The sequence below is a fragment of the Pogona vitticeps genome, chromosome 5 (assembly GCF_051106095.1).
Source record: "Pogona vitticeps strain Pit_001003342236 chromosome 5, PviZW2.1, whole genome shotgun sequence".
Lineage (NCBI taxonomy): Eukaryota > Metazoa > Chordata > Lepidosauria > Squamata > Agamidae > Pogona > Pogona vitticeps.
In genome coordinates, this window is record NC_135787.1 from 1,036,108 (window position 1) to 1,053,032 (window position 16,925).

Here is a 16,925-nt window from a genome sequence, read left to right on the forward strand (position 1 = left end):
GAGCATGGATTGCCTGTGGCAGCAGAGAGGCGGCGTTGTGCTCTCCACCACCACTGCCCAGAATATTTCTGGGTCTCACGGGCCGTTTATCACTGACACTATAGAGCTGTTGAGTGTCAGCCGTCCTCACTGAGGAGGGAAGGTGAGGAGGGCCCTGCCTTCTCATCAGGCCCAGCTGATGCTTCCTGACCAGCTTGGGTTTCATGCAGAGCTGCTAAGAGGCATTCAAGAGAAATCTGGACAACAATTTGTAAGATGTTGAAAGGACATCTACTCTTAACCTTGGACTACCTTAATAATTTCTTGTGAAAGTTGCTTTAAAAAATAGTGGTGGTCGTCACTCGTGACGTCAGCCGTAGCAAATCCTGAGTTCATTCTGCCGTACAGTCCTTGTCTTGTTAGGGCTTTCTGCTGGTGGTCTTTTGGTCTTTGCACTCAAAGGCTTCTTACATTTCCGGTGGTGTGATGTGTGTAAAAATAGGCAAAATCAATCAGCTCCTGTGTTCTCTCCTTTAGTGCAACAGAAAAAGCATTTTTTTGGGGGGGGGGGTTTGGCCTGTGCTTATCTGAGTGCCCTGAGTAGAATTGTGTGGAAACTGCTTGTCAGTGGCCTGACATAGAACTAGAAGGGCTCTAGAAGATCTGTGAGCGCTCTGGCCCTTGTGAAGGGTGTTACGGAAGAGAAAGCAAAGCAAAAGGAGAGCTCCATGGGCTGCTCTGGGCTCCTCTTCCCCCTGGCTTTTGGAAGAAAAGTGTGGCTTTGCTGCCCCCTGCAGGAGAATAGGTGTGTTCACGCCCTACTTCTTGCCTGCCGGGCCCTTTGGAGTGAAGGAGGGAGTGAATGAGACCCTGTGGGGTGGGTGGGTGGTGGGCGGGAATATGGCGATACGAAGGGATCTCCCAGGGTCTCTGGCTGAAGGGGCCTTTCCCCGACCAGAGCACCGGCTGTCCAGTATTGGGCCGCTCTTGCGTTTCTTGCTTGGGTGTTCGTGCTGATTGCCTGCCCTCCCGGTGTGTCCGCCAGGAAAGACGCCCTGTGAAGCATCCCTCCCTCACGCTTCTCATGTTCCCTTCCGATGGATTGAGACAAGTGGTGCTGCAGACTGCCCTGAGGCACTGCCTTGGCCCACTGTTCAGAGTTCTGCTTGCTTGCACGCTCTTCCAGCAGGGGCCTTCCTCTTAAGCTCTTGGGCTAGATTTCCTCTTGGGATGGTGGTCTGGGCAACAGGGACCAGAAGCACCAGAAGGCCTGGCCCTGGAACACGGCTTGCTCGGGACTGTGTGGCCGGTCAAGATCCGGTTCTCTGAGATTCTGCTGCCACCACTGTGCCTCAAGTGGAATATGGGGCTGCTTACACCCTGGCCCCTGAGGCCCAGGACCATGCCGTTTTGGAGTGGAAAAGAAGGAGGTAGGAAGAGCTGGTGGTCAGTGGGCCACTCTTCCTCAGAAGAGGAGCACATTCCCAAGTTACTCCAGTGGCTAAAACAGAAGGAGGCAGAGAAGAGCCAGGTGGGTTCTGGGGCCGACCTCAGAAGTGGAGCCAGAAGATGTCTGGAAAGAGTGAGGACTGAGCATATATGAATAGTCAGTGTCCAGAGCCTTTTTCATGGAATCATAGAATAATGAAGTTGGAAGGAGCCTCTAAGGCCATTGAGTCCAACCCGCTGTGCGATGCAGGAATACAAATCAAAGGATGTCTGCCAGGTGGTTGTCTACATTTCTCTAGAATGCCTCTAGTGTTGGAGCACCCACCACCTCTCGAAGTCATGGGTTCTATTGTTGTACTGCTCTAACAGTTAGGAGGTTTTTCTTAATATTCAGCCTAAATCTGGCTTCGTATAGCCTGAGCCCATTGTTGCATGTCTTGCACTCTGGGACGATTGAGAATAAACCCTGCCCTTCCTCTGTAAGACTGCCTTTAAATTATTTGAAGAGTACTGTACCGTCATATCTCCCATCAGTCTTTTCTCAAAGCTAAATGTAGAATCGTAGAATCATGAAGTTGGAAAGGGCCTCTTAAGGCCATCAGATATCGCCCTCAATGGGTATCTGCCAGGTGGTTGTCTATATTTCTCTGGAATGCCTCCAGTGTTGGAGCGCTCACCACCTCTCAACGTTACTGGTTCCATTGCTGTACTGCTCTAACAGTTAGGAGTTTTTTCCTCATATTTTGATATTTTTTGGGGGTCAAAGACAGTGTGATAGGATACCATGGCATTCATCTCTGTTGCCTCACTGGATTCAAGTTGTGGGGGTGGGGGAGGAAGGGAAACAGGACTGTTCCATTGGAGTTGCAGACAGTTCTCTTTAGGGGCAGACCCTAGAAGAGACCTTTGCAGTTTGCGGCTGTTGGCTCAGGGCTGGCTGTGAACCCACTTTGCCTCCCATCCTGCATGCCTTGTTTTGAAGCTCTAAACTTCAAGGATTCAGAAACATTATGTTGAGGCCTGGAAGCCATCAGCTTTTACTAATTTCTGATCACAGGCATTGGGTGGTGCCTTCCCCCTTTCCCTGAGTGTGCCAGGTAAACAGCACATGGAAGATTGTTTCCCTTTGGTGTCTGTGCTCCTCTCAATGCCTGCCAACTCTTTTCAAAGACTGTCTACTTGAGTGACCACATGCTGTGATTTGGAGGAAAAAAAAACCCTCTTCAAGCAATGTAGGCTGAAAGTGGTGTTGGTTTAATTGCGGATTTTGTAACTTCAGTATTCTATATAGTGGGTCTATTTCTGCTGGAGGGAAACTAGGTTATGGTATGAGTCCTCAGTGGAGAGAGCAAACAGACCAGTAGGAACAACTGGAAGGAAGGGAAGGGAAGGAAGGGAGGGCGGGAAGGAAGGAAGGAACGAAGGAAGGAAGGAAGGAACAAACAAACAGCCGGGGTGTGGTGTGTAGAATGAATGGGTTTCTCACCTAGGCAAAGCAGGATGCCTAGATATAATAATATTCTTTGCTGCTTAGTAGATCCTTTTGATATTAAAAAAAAGCCATAAAGGGTTTAATAAACCAGAACATGCTGTTCCTCAGGCTTCTTGTCATGGTCATGTGTTTAAAGCCTGGGAAAGTAAATGAAGGCAGTAGGAAAAGAGGATTGGGGTGGATTGACTCAGTAAAGGAAGCCCCAGGCCTTTGTTTGCAGGCCCTGCACAGGGCCATTAAGGACAGGACCTTTTGGAATCTCTCGAGTCCTGCTTAGCATGTTAAGGGTACCAGCCACAGTCATTGAGGTAAGGTTCAACCAGTGGAAATAGGTGTTCCTGCAGGTAATGGAAAGGCTAGATGTGCGTTAAGTAGGGGCATACACTTTGTTTCAGTGATGTGTGTTGTTTGACTCCACACTGTCCTTCCGCCACCTGGAGAAATCTTAGTGATTCTTAGGGTTAAATTTCCTTTTCCGAAATTTTTCTGCTACAGGTATGATACTTTTCATTTGCTGACTCCTGCTCTATTTTTCAGTTTTCTAATAGGACTGGTGTCTTTAGTAGCCTTCCCAAAGGAGGAAGTGCTCCTAATGTTGGCAAACACCTTCAGCCTTGCCAGGCCAGCAACTGTCCTGGTCCACCTGCTCTTCTTGGCAGTGTGTGTGTGGGGTGACTGCCAGGGTCTGGCAGCTGGCAAGGGGCTTGGTTGCTCTCCCCATCTCTAGCTCCTCTGGGCAAAGGCAAGGGACAGGCCTTGGTCCTCTGCTGCTCAGCATGGTCTGAGCGCCTGGAACGGCAGCAGTTTCTCTTTGCAGCGCAAGGTGGCACTGCAGTGCCAGAATCAAATCCACTGGCGGCCTGTCGTGGAGCGCAGCCTGCAGGACACTTACTCCGCGCTGGTGCGCCTCCTGCCTTTCTGTTTGGGCCAGCCGTGCTGGAGCACATGCCTCCTCCTTGGTTGGATGTCGCTTTCTTGCCTGAAGCACTTTGTTTCCTTGGCCTTCCTTGCTTGGATCTCACCTGTTGGTTGATTTGCACTCGCTGTTCCCTTCTAAGTGTGCAGTGGTGTGCTTTACACGTGCCTCTGGCAGGAAGTTGTACATTCTTGGCAAATGTTTTCTGTTTGCTTAGCATTTTCGTTCTTGGGATGTGGTGTTCTGTTACTTTACTTAGATTAATTTGAAAGTTATATTTTCTTTTCTCTAATAAATCTAGGGAGGTGGGGGTGCTTCTAAAGCTCTATGCATCTAGAAAACCTCCCTCAATCCCAAAGCTGCCTAATGAGGCTTTGTTACGTGCTTTGGCCTATGCATTGACGTGTCAGTTGCCTCTTCATGTGCTTCGTATACATCATTAAACCTGGCTTATGTTCATGTCACCTTTACCCCAAATAAGTAATTCACGTGGAGCCCCATCATTTATGAGGAGAGTGGACTTTTGCCTAGTGTTTTTGCTCTAGAAACAAATGATTATCCCCTGTTCGGTTGTGTATGTTATGTGTAAAGTAGCATAGGATTTGTGAGCCATTTAAGCAGTTCCTGCTTCCAGAGAGTTTCCGATAGGGATGTGCATGGCGAAAATGTTTGTAATTCTCTGATTTTGAGTTCTTCTGGTGAGTGCCTTTTTCATTTTTGTGTTTTTCATGCATTTGCCCTTTCATTTTACACTAAACATACTGCCTCTTTTGGATAATTTCATTTGTTTTTCCCCATTCATGTTTTCTGGTACTAGTCTAAAAATTTGTAAAGAACCCATAAAAACTACTCCCCCCCCCAAAAAATAAAACAGCTGAGGCAAGGCAACAGAGAACCAGTCTAACCCAAAATCAGGTAGTAGTACAATTAGCAAAAATAATCCAAGAAAAGAAAGGACGAAAGACAGGAAAAAATTCCCAAAGAAATGGAGAGGAGGGAAGAATCCACAAAATAATCCCAAGAAGGCATGCTGGCACAGAAGCAGCAAAATAATCCTAAGCAAAAAAAAAAAAAAAGAAAAAAGAAAAAAAAAAAGAAAAAAAAAGGGATCCCAACTCACAATGGAAGCACAACTCGCGATGGAAGGCACCAGGAGCTCACCCACCTACAAGGAATGACTGAGGCAAAGGAATGGACAGGTTACTTACCTGTAAACATGGTTCTTCAAGTGGATTCTCTACGAATACACACCAGTGGGTTAAGACAGCGCCTGCGTTGGCCTCTCGGAATCTTCTAGAGCTAAAGAGAAAAGTAACAAAGTTTTAGGTTGCCCTGTATAGCGCATGCTCCGCCTGCCAATGGCTCAGTTCCATATGCCCGCCACATAGAGAGAGTTGGAACTCATCTACCAGTGACGGACATGTGGGGAGGCCGGGCGGGATGTGTGTATTCATAGAGAGCAGTGCTTGTTGCCCCTACTCCCATGTCTTTGCAATAGTTTTCATTGCTAGTGGATGAAAAATTCATCTGGTAATTTGACGTATGATGGATGAAATAAAAGTTACAAGAAAGAAGCAAGAAAGCTGCCGTTGTGTTCCTGCCCCCCCCTAAAAACAGCCGGTCCCCCTCCTATGGAAACAGGAGGCCAGGTGAGGGAGGACCACGTTGAGACACAGGCGTGCCGCTCTGCTCTGGGCATCAGGTCCACTCCAAAGCAAAGCTGGAGCTCATGAAAGAGCAGGGACTTGTGATCGTTTCGTATCCTTTGCCTGAAGGGAGAGGCCCTGAACGGCTGTGCGTTCCCAGAGAAAGCTTCTAACGTCACAGGTTCAACCAATGCACTTTCCTGTGAGCGGAGTGTTTGCTGACCTCCGTGCCTGCCCGTGTGTTCTTGTGCAATTGGCAGACTTCTGATCAGACCTCTGAACGTGGACGCCTGCCAGTTGGCTTCTGGGGCTACATTTCTCCTTGTGTCTTGCTGGGAATGTGAATCGCTGGGCTCATGAGCAACTCTGTCTTGCTAGTGGTGACTTTTGTGGTTGCCTTAATTAATTATGCCTTAAATATTTAACGAGGCTTACTATGATCAGATTGTGAAGGCAAGAGGAGAAGGGGATGACAGAGGATGAGATGGATGGACAGTGCCACTGAAGTGACCAACATGAATTTGACCCAACTCCGGGAGGCCGTGGAAGACAGGAGGGCCTGGCGTGCTCTGGTCCCTGGGGTCACGAAGAGTCGGGCACAACTAAACAACTAAACAACAACTATGATCAGCCTTTGTGGGTATTTCATGCTCATCATAACCTGATGACTAGTTCCAAAGTGTTCATCGTCTGGGCAGGGCCCATTGAGATCCACTTACTGCATAACTCTCTTTCACTGAGAAGAGAAAGGATTGTATTCCCCACGGGTTATTCTAAAGACTGCCCTGGCATTCCCTCATGCCTTAGTTGCCTGGTGGCAAGGTGCCATTCACCCAGTGCAGCAAACAGACTGGATGGTGCCCAAGACTTCCTTCTCTTCCCTCACCCACAAGGGGGAGAAGCAAAACACACCCACCCACACAGAGACCAGGTGAAGGGACAGGTCTCACCATCTCTACCATTTCATTATTTGACTCGTAGGACAGTTTTGGTGGCCTGGGTGGTCCCTGGAGGATCCCAGGGGCAGAAAATCAGCCCCTTGATCTCAAGGGTTGCCCAGCCCTAGAACAGGCTAGAGCACGTTTTAACTGGACCGTAGACCCGGTGTGTGTGTGTGTGTGTGTGTGTCTGTGTGTGTTCCCAAGGTTATCAGGACATGACTTCCACTATTGGCTCTGCTGACTCAGGCTGATGGGCATGGTAGTTAAGAAAGAGGACAGGGCCAGGCGTTCCCTGGCTATTGTCTCCAGCCACAAAGGCGTGCTGTGGAAAGGCCATGGCCTTTTAAAGGAAACCAGTTCTGTGGGCTTCAGCCCACGGAGCTGCAGTGATGTCCCAAGAAGCTCAGATGTGCTGGTGGTCCCTCTACGGTAGGTCTGAGCCCAGGACAGAGTCAGTGGCCAGTGGCAAAGGATCCCTTTGTCTGGCCCCATTTGTTTTTGGGTGTGGAGCTGCTGCGGGAGCGGATGCATGAGGGCCCTGCTTTTCCCACAGTTTATTAGCCGCATTGGGAGGGGGAAGCCAGCCACAGTCTGGTGGCCACCGGAGGGGAAGGAGGGTGAGTTAAGAGTGTGGCCTTTGTGGATCCTGTAGGGCGGATGTGGGCTTCTGACCGGTAGCTATTCTTTCTTTATTTTCCTGTACTTCTTCCATCTGAAAAAGAGGGTTTTGATTCCTGAAAGCTGACGCTGAAACAAATCTGTTAGTCTCTGAAGACTTAACGTTGTATTTCTTGCTTCCTTTATTGCTTCTTTCCACTTTGGTTTGACCAACCTCCTGAGACTGTCTAACATGACGTCTTTGGGCGTTTCCTTGCTTTTCTTTTATTTGAACTCAATAGGATCAAGATTTTATTTTTCAAATCACTCAGTGACTTGACCCTTTGCCCCACTGTTTCTGCCAGGCTTGGACGGATTGCGCCCACCCAAACCTGCCTTTCTGAAGATACGGCTGACGGAGCTTGTGCCGGCTCTGGGTCTCTCTGATCCAATTCAGCATCCACTTGGTGGATCGTTGTAGATACAGGAGTGCACACTCAACTCGCTTAAGTCTTATGCGGGGACTTGCTTTATCGGTGCCTTCATGCTTTGGCAGTGGAATTTCTTGTTCCTGCTTTGTTGGTTTTGGCTCACGTTGGTTGTCCTCTTTGTGTGCATGCGTGTTGATGGCGAGGATCCTGTATGAAGTTTTCCGTGTCGGGAAGCAGTTGGGTGGCCTAAGATCCCACAGTGTTTGAGTCCCTTCCCGCCAGCCCCGTCGGCTGTCCCCGGACTGGCCCTGGACTCCACTGGGGACGGCACATGTTGTGGGCAGCTGTTCTTTCGCCCCACCCCCCCCATGGTTCCTACCAAACGCCTGGGAGGGCTGGAAAGGAGAAAGCGGAAAACGTGCAAAGGCTGCCACGGCCACCGTGACCCAAGCCTGCCCCTCATTAGGGTCCCACACATTTGCACGGCATGAACACTTTGAAGAGGTTTGCAACACGGGCGGTGGCACGGCACGCTACCGGACCTCTCCCATGGTGACGGCCAGTGTGTTTTGTTTACAGCATGTCGTAAAGATGATTCACTTACCCTCTTAATATCAACCAGCTTGGAGGGGCTGAGATTTATCTCGCCTGCTCGCAGGAGTTGTTCCCATCACCCTGACAGACACATGGTGCCAATCAACTGTCCTTCTGACTTGAAAGGGCCGGGAAAGGCAGGCTCCCTTGCTGACGCATCGCTTCTGTCCCTGGGGGGTTGTTTCCATTGTGTCCTCGGAGGGGAGGGAAATGAAAAGTGTCACTGGCGGCCAGCGTCTCAGCTGGGGGCGATCCGGATGGCCTGCCTTCCCGCCTACTCCGTGGCTTTCTTGGCACTTGCTGAGACTCTGCGCTCACTCCCCCCCCCCCCAATTCCTTCTTTCTCAGCTTGGGATGATAAAAGGCATGTTTCCTAATGAGAACATTGTAACCCAAAGTGGTCTCCTGTCGTTTAAATTGGAGTCGTTATTCTTTCCTTCCCTCTGTCTGGAGTTTCTGGCAGTTGGTTGCTCCTGTGTTCCCTTCCAAGATGGTTCAGCTGATGCCGTTTTAGCAGCTTGACCTGTAGCAAAGGCTTCGCCACCTCTGTGCTCCTGTTAGCTGGGTGTGTGTGTGTGTGTGTCCCAGCCTCAAGCCTCTGAGCATGTGGCTGGAAAATAGGACCAGCACTGATGGTCATTTTAGGGCGTGCTCATTTGGACCTACATGTTGACAATTCTCGTTGGCTGCCTGTTTTCATGAAGATGGCCTCCCAGGCTGGCCGGAGCAATCATGTGTCCAGGCAGACGTTCCGAAACTGGTTGACTCTCTTCTATCTGTCTCTGTCCACTTCCTTGGCGCTGGTTTTTGTCACAGTTCCCAATCAGGGCTCCCTCTCTGTGGCTCCTCTGCCGCACCGCTCTTGCTCACTTTTGGGGTGGGAGTGAGGAGGTGCCAGATGTGGGGAAGGCTGTGGAAGTTGACTGGAACCGTATGGCTTCCAACCTGCTTGGTCTCCCAGACTCGGCCACGCTTCAAGGCGTCAAAGCAACAGCACCATCCAAGGAGGGGCCCTTAGAACAAGCGCGACAACCTTCCTAGGTATCTGCCACCACGCCCACAGACAAACACCACACAATCCTAGTAGCTGGTTGAGGCGTGGGCTCGTTTGAGTGCCACAGACCCTCTCAGCCAAATATCCAGACAGCTGCTGCAAAGGGTTTTTGTAGTTTATTAAAAAGAAAGAAAGAAAAAGAAAGAAAGAAAGAAAGAAAGAAAGAAAGAAAGCAAACAATTCAAAAAGATGAAAGGGTGAAAGGTTTAATGGTTGCCAAAAGGAATTTTCAAATTGCCAGAGCAAATGCGGAGACATACTTAAAAGCATTCAAGAAGAAAACACAGGAAAATAATAAAAGCTAGGTAAAGGTAAAGGTTACCCTTGACAATTTTTTGTCCAGTCATGTTCGACTCTAGGGGGCGGTGCTCATCCCTGTTTCCAGGTCATAGAGCCAGCGTTTTGTCCGAAGACAATCTTCCGTGGTCACATGGCCAGTGCGACCTAGACACGGAACGCTGTTACCTTCCCACCGAAGTGGTCCCTATTTATCTACTTGCATTTTTACATGCTTTCGAACCGCTAGGTTGGCGGGAGCTGGGACAAGCGATCTTACGACTGCTTGGTCTTCTGACCCTGCAGGACAAGCTTCTGCAGTTTAGCCCGCAGCACCACCACGTCCCTCCGCAGTGCCACCACGTCCCTCCGCAGTGCCACCACGTCCCTCTGCAGCGCCACCACGTCCCTCCGCAGCGCTAATCTACCCTATCTAATACAAACATCTTGGTGGAGAGTTAGCATAGTTCTGTGACATGCACAGAGTGCATCCTTCCAGCACAGCTTTATAGGATGAAGGCAAACACAGACAATCTCTTTCTCAGAGTCAGACTGAGCCCCTTCCAGTCATTGCCAAGCAGCAGGGGTGCAAACATGCTTCTCCTCAGAGATGGGCTAAGCTAACTAGCTAGTTTTCCTAATTACCTTTTTTTTACCAGTAAATGGGCCAGTTTGCACCTGTTGCCAACAACTTCTTAATCCATCAGAACAAAAGAAATCTTCCTGATCTGCTCCCTTTCCCACCATCCAAATTTGCCTAACTCTCTGGGAAGGAAGTGGGCTGACTCCTTTCAAGTCCAGGGTTACAGTTAAGGTATTAGAGGGACAAGCAGCTGGGGTTTGTTTTTAAATGTTGTTAGGTGCTCCAAGTAGCGCCTCGGCACTAGATGGGTGGGGTAGAAATGTAATGAGTAAAATAGAATAAATATCAGAGTCCTTGTGGGGCTGCACCCTCTGATAAAAGATAAACATGGAAGCCCCAGTTCCTCCCTCTGTCCTTTCTTTGAAGTGCAGGAGGTAAGTTAAAGGCGTGAATGGTCCATTGTATTCACGAAGGCTTTCACGGCTGGGATCTAATGGCTGTTGTGTGTTTTTCAGGCTCTTTGGCTGTGGCCATGGGCATCTTCAGAGGACAGCACTCCCAAGCCAACTACACCAGAGCACAGAGTGCTGTCCTCTGAAGAGGCCCATGGCCACAGAGACTGGCGAAATGTTAAGAAGAACAACCTTTAGAACACGACCAAAGAGCCCGAAAAAACCAAACCAAAAACCACGTGAATGGTCCTTTTACAGGCCTGTTTGACCACTTTCCCAGGCACTCACTAACCCTATCCCTTAAAAAAAAACCCACCAAAGTGTGCTGCTTATATACCACCCCATAGCCCTTCAAGCACTCTCTGGGCGATTTACAAGTTAATTATGCAGACTGCACATTGCCCCCCCCCCCCAGCGAGCTGGGTACTCATTTTACTGACCTTGGAAGGATAGAAGGCTGTGTCAACCTTGCGCCGGCTACCTGGGATTGAACCCCAGGTCGTGAGCACGGTTTTGGCTGCAGTACCTATCCCTAACCTTAGGATTAACATTAAGGAGTTGAGCAACAGAATTCCATACTTCATATTCCCCACGTCCTCAGTTTCTTCACAGTTGTCAGTCTGTTTCTACAGCCTGAGTACCTATGGTGATCGTATCCAGTACATAGATGCTGAGGCCTCTTTCCTCTTTGTTCATTTGAGTGCTGTGGCTAATAGCGTCCTGAAGATGAGGGCCATCGGAGGGGCACTCTTCTTTTCAGATCAGGTCTTTCTTTAAGAGAAAAGCTGATATGGGATTGTAAAAACACCACTGCCAGATTTCTAGTTCCAGCAATTTAAAACAAACTTTTATTTTCTCAGAGCATAACCAAACAACAACAACAACAACAAAAGCAAAAGCTAAGACATTTATTTTTGTGTGAACTTTTGTGGATTACATAGTCAGACAAAACTGCAATAAAATAATAAACAAAACACAAGAGCCTAATAGCACCTTAAAGACTAACCTTTGTATTTCACTGTAAGCCTTTGTGGGTGTCCACTTCATGAGTGGGGTGAACTGGAGGCACATATGCATACAGGCAGGCATCGGGGAAGTGACAAGGTCGTTCTTGATGTACGTCATCGGTTCCCAACCCTGGATAAGCCAGGTGTTCTTGGACGGCAGTGCCCAGAAACCCAAGCCAGCACAGCTGCTGGTGAAGGCTTCTGGCTGTTGCAGTCCAAGAATATGTAGGTTGCCCCAGGTTGAGAACCACTGTTGTAGAGATAAAAGAAGACTGTTGGAAGTGAAACCAAGGCGGAGGAGATACACAGGGCTGTCCTATCAACTCTCCTCCAACTGAAGCAGCTACTTGGACGAGTAGTGAAAGGTTTCATCCTAATAAGAAAGAAGTCTCAGTTGCCATGAGTCAGCCTCCAGATAACCTCACCTGGAGGACTGGGGATCTTCACAAGTACCATGAGATGTACTTCTCAGTAGGTCTATGCAAGATTCCACATAGCTGCCTCTGATTATCTTGACCCAACCCTGCTCCCCCCAAATAGTCAGAAATGGTCAGAATTATTTGCAAATGATTTTTTTAAAAAAAAGGTTACTGTGGAAACCAACCATAAAAGCACGCTGAGCTAACCCAGTCTTTAAAACAGGTGATGTATCATTGACTTCTTCTTTCTCCAGGCTGGCAGAGTTGGTGTGTTCTTTGTTCCTTGGGCATTGCTTTCCCCCAGTTTCCTCTCTGGGTTTCAGTGGAGATAACCACACAGAAAAGTATTTTTGGTAGTTTTTTGCCAGGGCCTCCAAGATGTTTCTATTTGAGAAGAGTTCTGTGGCTGGGAAACCATGAGAACTATTTCAGGGGTATCAAAGGGTGCCGTTTACGGTAAAACGTCTTTGTAGCATTCCTTGGTCATCCTGATAGTGAACAGATTGGAGGGCTGAAGATGAACAGGGGTTTGCCTTCGGCTGTGTGGCACTAGCGATACCCCAGCAAAGCTTCTTCTGGTGTACTCTGACACTCCAGAGGGGTCTTGCTGGAGTGCAGTGCACCAGGCTGGGAAGGGTGCTAGAGCTCTCTGGGAAGGGTGCAAGTAGGTGTAGGAAAAAGCTCCCCTTGTGAGCTGCTTGGTGGGAAGACCCTGAAGTGGGCCTTTGGCTGCCACATACGCACACACACGCACACACACACACGCACGGGTTGCTTTCTCCTGGGCAAGGCTCCCACTGGTCCTGAGCCACAGAAGTGGGGTGTCCGTGAAACTGACTGGGCTTGCCGCCTCTGCCGTGATGGCGCTCTTCAGATGGCACCCTTGGCTGCCTCTCTCTTCAAAATGAACCCTTGGTGGCCGTCCCGTTCCACTGGCCTCCCCCTCAGCCATTGGATGACTTCTGGATCCCAGGGTCCCCTGGCCCCTGTGCCCTCTTTTCCACTGGACGTGGACCGCTGCCCCTCGAAGTGCATGAATCACCAGCCCGTTCTGCCCTTGCTGACCTGCGGCCGTCTCCTTCCTTCCTTGCCCCTTTCCTCAGGGTCCTGTTTTAAATGGAAAGGGGGTGCCAGGGGGAAAAAGCCTTTTGGTTTGCCTCTGGAGAGGCCGCTTTGGGCCAAACTCAAACTCTCCTTGACCTCTTCTGGGCGTGTTGGGACCATTTGCCTCCCCTGCCCATTGAGCGGAGTAGCTTGCTGTTTGTTCTGCTTTATTTTTAACTTTTCCAATAAACAATACCCCAATGCTTTTGTGGAGCTTAATGAGAAGAAAATGTTTAAGGATTGCAAACCACTATAGCATTTTTTGGGTCTTTTTAATTGAAGGCCAGGCTTTTGTTCTACTCCGTAATTGAAACCAAAAAAAGGCAAAGACTTTTCTGTCCCTGGAAAGTGGTCATGTTGTCCTACTGCATGGTTTTTCCAGAACTATGCCTGCCTCTCCTGCCAGCTTTAATGATTATCTGTGAAAGCTGTCAAGCAGCTCTCACCCTGTCTTCTCTCTCCCTGTCTCTGCTGGGCTTTTTTTTTGTGTGGAACATAACCCCTCCCCCAGTTAAAGTTACCTGAAACATAAGAGCATATTTTGGTTTTCTTTTTTAAAGGGTTAGTGTGTGCATCCCCTCCATTCTGCCTCTCAGACCCCATCCACACCAACTCTTTGATTTTGAGTTTATGCTCCCTCTCCTTCCGTCATTCAGATACTTGTCCTTGGTATTGGTTGTTTTTATTTTATTAATGTTTTAATTGTTGTGTATTTACTATGTAGTACTGCATGTTTTGTCTGTTGTTGCAAACTATCCAGAATAGGGCCTTGCACTAATGATTAGGCGTCCTTCAGTCTCGAGAGACTATGGTAACGTGCTCTGTATAGAGGTCTTGGAACAGCGTCTAGTGTGGCTGAAGAGGCCAATTCGAGAGTGGCAATCTCTTCCACACTGAAGACAAATCCAATCTGTCCCCTGTCCAGCTTCCTGGTTTTGCTGGTTTCGGAACTGCTTCTTTACCTCGGCCTGTTGTACAAGGGTCTCTTCAAATTGGGAGAGGCCATGATGCACCACCTGCCTCCACACTGAATGCTCAGAGGTCAAGGTTTCCCATCTGTTGAGGTCCATTCCTTGCACTAATGAGGCAGTCTATAAATGAAATGAATCCAATCCAATCCAAGCCAGCCAGCCAGCCAACCAACCAACCAGTCAGCTTGTATCTCCTGTGATAACCTTAAAGGTTACTTTGCATCAGAAACATCACAACCGAGCCAGAATGGGTTCCTTGATTTTCACACACTCGTTTGCTGTCTGTAGTGTTATGTTGTTGATTGATGCTCCCGCCATATGTGGGAATCCTTGGCTTTTGCTCTTTTCTGAGTGGGTGGGTACTCATGTGCCATCAGGTCGATCCTGACTTAATACTGACCCTAATAGGGATTCCAAGGTATGCGAGCTATTTAAAAGATAGTGTTACTGTCGCTGCCACCCCCCCCCCTCAGAGTTTCTGTAGACAAGTAGGAATTTGAACCCAGATCGGAAAGCGGTGCAAGTGAAAGAAACAGGCAGAGTTTCTTTGTTAAATTCTGTTTTGCTAACATTAAGGAGTGGAGCAGAACTTCATATGATTGAAAATAATGTTGGAAAGGTTTTGGGAACGAGCGAACAATGGAGAACCCTTAAGAAATGGGAGAATGCAGAAAGGGGTAGGATGGGGAGGGGACAGAAGCAGAGTCTATAAAGACACACACCCGAGCCCGTTTTCTACAGTTGTGAGGAAGTAAGAAGTTGCTCTTCTGTTGTAATTAAAACTGGAAGTAAATTATGATGCTGATGTTGGTAATAGGCAGGGATTATTACGGCATGTGGCCAGGCAGAACCCACAACCCTTCCTTTTAATTGGCTTCTCTGGATTTGGCTTTAGTAAAATCCCTGCATTCCAACCCAGCCACTTACCTTGGAACTGGGGACCATCTGCCTTTCCCCCAATTTGGGAAGTGTGCTGCATCCTCTGGTTTTCAAAATAATGTTTTCCATTTTCTGGAGGTTTTAAATGTTTTTTGTGTACATGGTTCTGCCGCACGTCCAACTCATTTGGGCTCATCTCATGCAATATAGATGGGGAGATATGCTGGGCAGCGTCTGGGTGAGACAGTGGCCGGTGTCCTGGGAGGGCAGTGCTGTCCAGCTCCCGTTCATTGCAGTGAGGCCCATGCCGGAGAAGAGGCTGCTGGATTAATCCAGGGCTTGACTCCGTGGCTGAATTTGGGCTGTTGTGAATTGGCTGGGGCTTGGTGGCCAACAGACTTTTTGCCCAGTGGACGTGCACAGCTATTAAATCAAGAGGTGTCTATTTAGCTTTTTTAAACTCTGTCATCTGGACTGGGAAAGGTGGTTGCAAGCTCTGGAAAAACCACGATCCTCAAGCAATTGCTGGCACAGAGATGGAAACCAGCATGTTCAAGATGAAGCTTAGACATCATCACTAGATGGCAGACTCCATCCTTTTTTTAACATGTCTTTTAAGCTGAAGGCTGATAGGAGCAAATATTCCGTCTCCTCTTTAGAGAGGCTGTGTTGGGTGGGGGACGGAGATAACGGAACCTTTTAAAGGAGGTTTCCTTTTCTTTCCAGCCATGTTGGAGAAAAGGGGAGGCAGGGGATACTGTCAAGATAATTTTCAGGCTCTGACAAGGTAGATTTTTTGAAGAACCCCCGCCCCCACCTTTTCCTTGCTTTGTTCCTTTGGACTGTCAGGTCCAAGGTTATAATAGACTCTCTGGGATGGTGAGAGGTCTCTTCTTTCTCTCTGGCCCTTTTTTTCTGGGCAGATCTGAGGACTGACCTTGGGGCTCTCCCTGTCAAGTGTGCAAGGGAAGTTGGGCAAAGGGTTTCCTCTGTTTTCTGTTCTAGCTGTCCCATGCCTTGTTGCACAACTGAGTGTGTCACAGACATTGGAATGATTTCAGACACACCTGTTGTGCAACATTCAGATAAGGAATGTCATACTCTTCAAATTAAAAGCAAACATCCTGACACAGTTCAACATTTTTAAAAAAAATAAAATAAAGATCCAACATGCTTTGATCTTGAATTAGTTGTCTTTAGTTGTCCAGTAATTCTGTCCCAATTGCAATTTCTCACATACATTTAAGGAAAATAACAACCTGCCTCTCAGCCCATTCTTGTGGGGGTCTGAGAAGCAGAGCTGGGGTGGGGTGGGGGCCAGCAGGCATGAACCGGGAGGGAACAGCACAGGGGACTCCAAGCCAGGTACTGTATTCATGTTGTTGTTCTTGTTGTGGTTGCTGCTGCTGCTGCTGCTGATGTCTGAAGGTCATGAATTGCTGCTGCTGCAGTAGCAGCAATTCATGACCTCCAAAAACTCCAGCCCCCAGGTCTTCCAAGTCATCCTCTCATTAGTACGTTTCCCACAGACACCACATAGTACCAAGTTAACTGCCAGCTAATTTATGGTAACATTCCATGTACTTGCAGCAACAACTTTCCAGGTTTGGTAACAAATTACATTGCATACATTTTACCTCCTCCCGCAGCTTATGTTTTTGTGTTTGGAGGAAGAGAGTGTGGTGTTTGTTTCCAGGCCATCAGCATGGCTTTAGAAGATTTTCCCTCTTTAGCTGGAAGAGTGTGTGGGAGCCCCCAGGGGGTCACTGGGTTACTTTTGGTGCTGATGGGGTGTGTGTGCAAGAGTATTTGTGTGTGTATGTGTGCACACACAGAGGGTGAGGTGCAAGCTGTGGGCTAAGAGATGATGAATGGGGCAGAATCCTGCTATATTTCTTAGGTAGGGGCTAAGTTTGGAGGAGAAACCCAGATGATTCTGGTCGTTTGGAACAAGGGTGGGCATCCCTGAATGAGACTGGTTGTTCCCTGCTTGGATGTGTCGTTTGTGTGCAGGGTCCCTATCTCTGCAAGTCCTTTATCCCTTGAGCAGAACCATCAAACTGAAAGGAACCTCAAGGGCTGTAAAGGGCCCTGACCCCACCCTCAGGCCCACAGCGGCAGGAGCAGTTCCTTTT

At 48.5% G+C, this 16,925-nt stretch overlaps 1 protein-coding gene across 2 annotated transcripts in view; it reads left to right on the forward strand.

Annotated features, from left to right (window-relative positions):
• The window catches only part of EXOC6B (exocyst complex component 6B), a 225,404-nt gene that overhangs the window by 21,016 nt on the left and 187,463 nt on the right, over positions 1–16,925 (forward strand). The gene's annotated exons all lie outside the window — the stretch shown is intronic.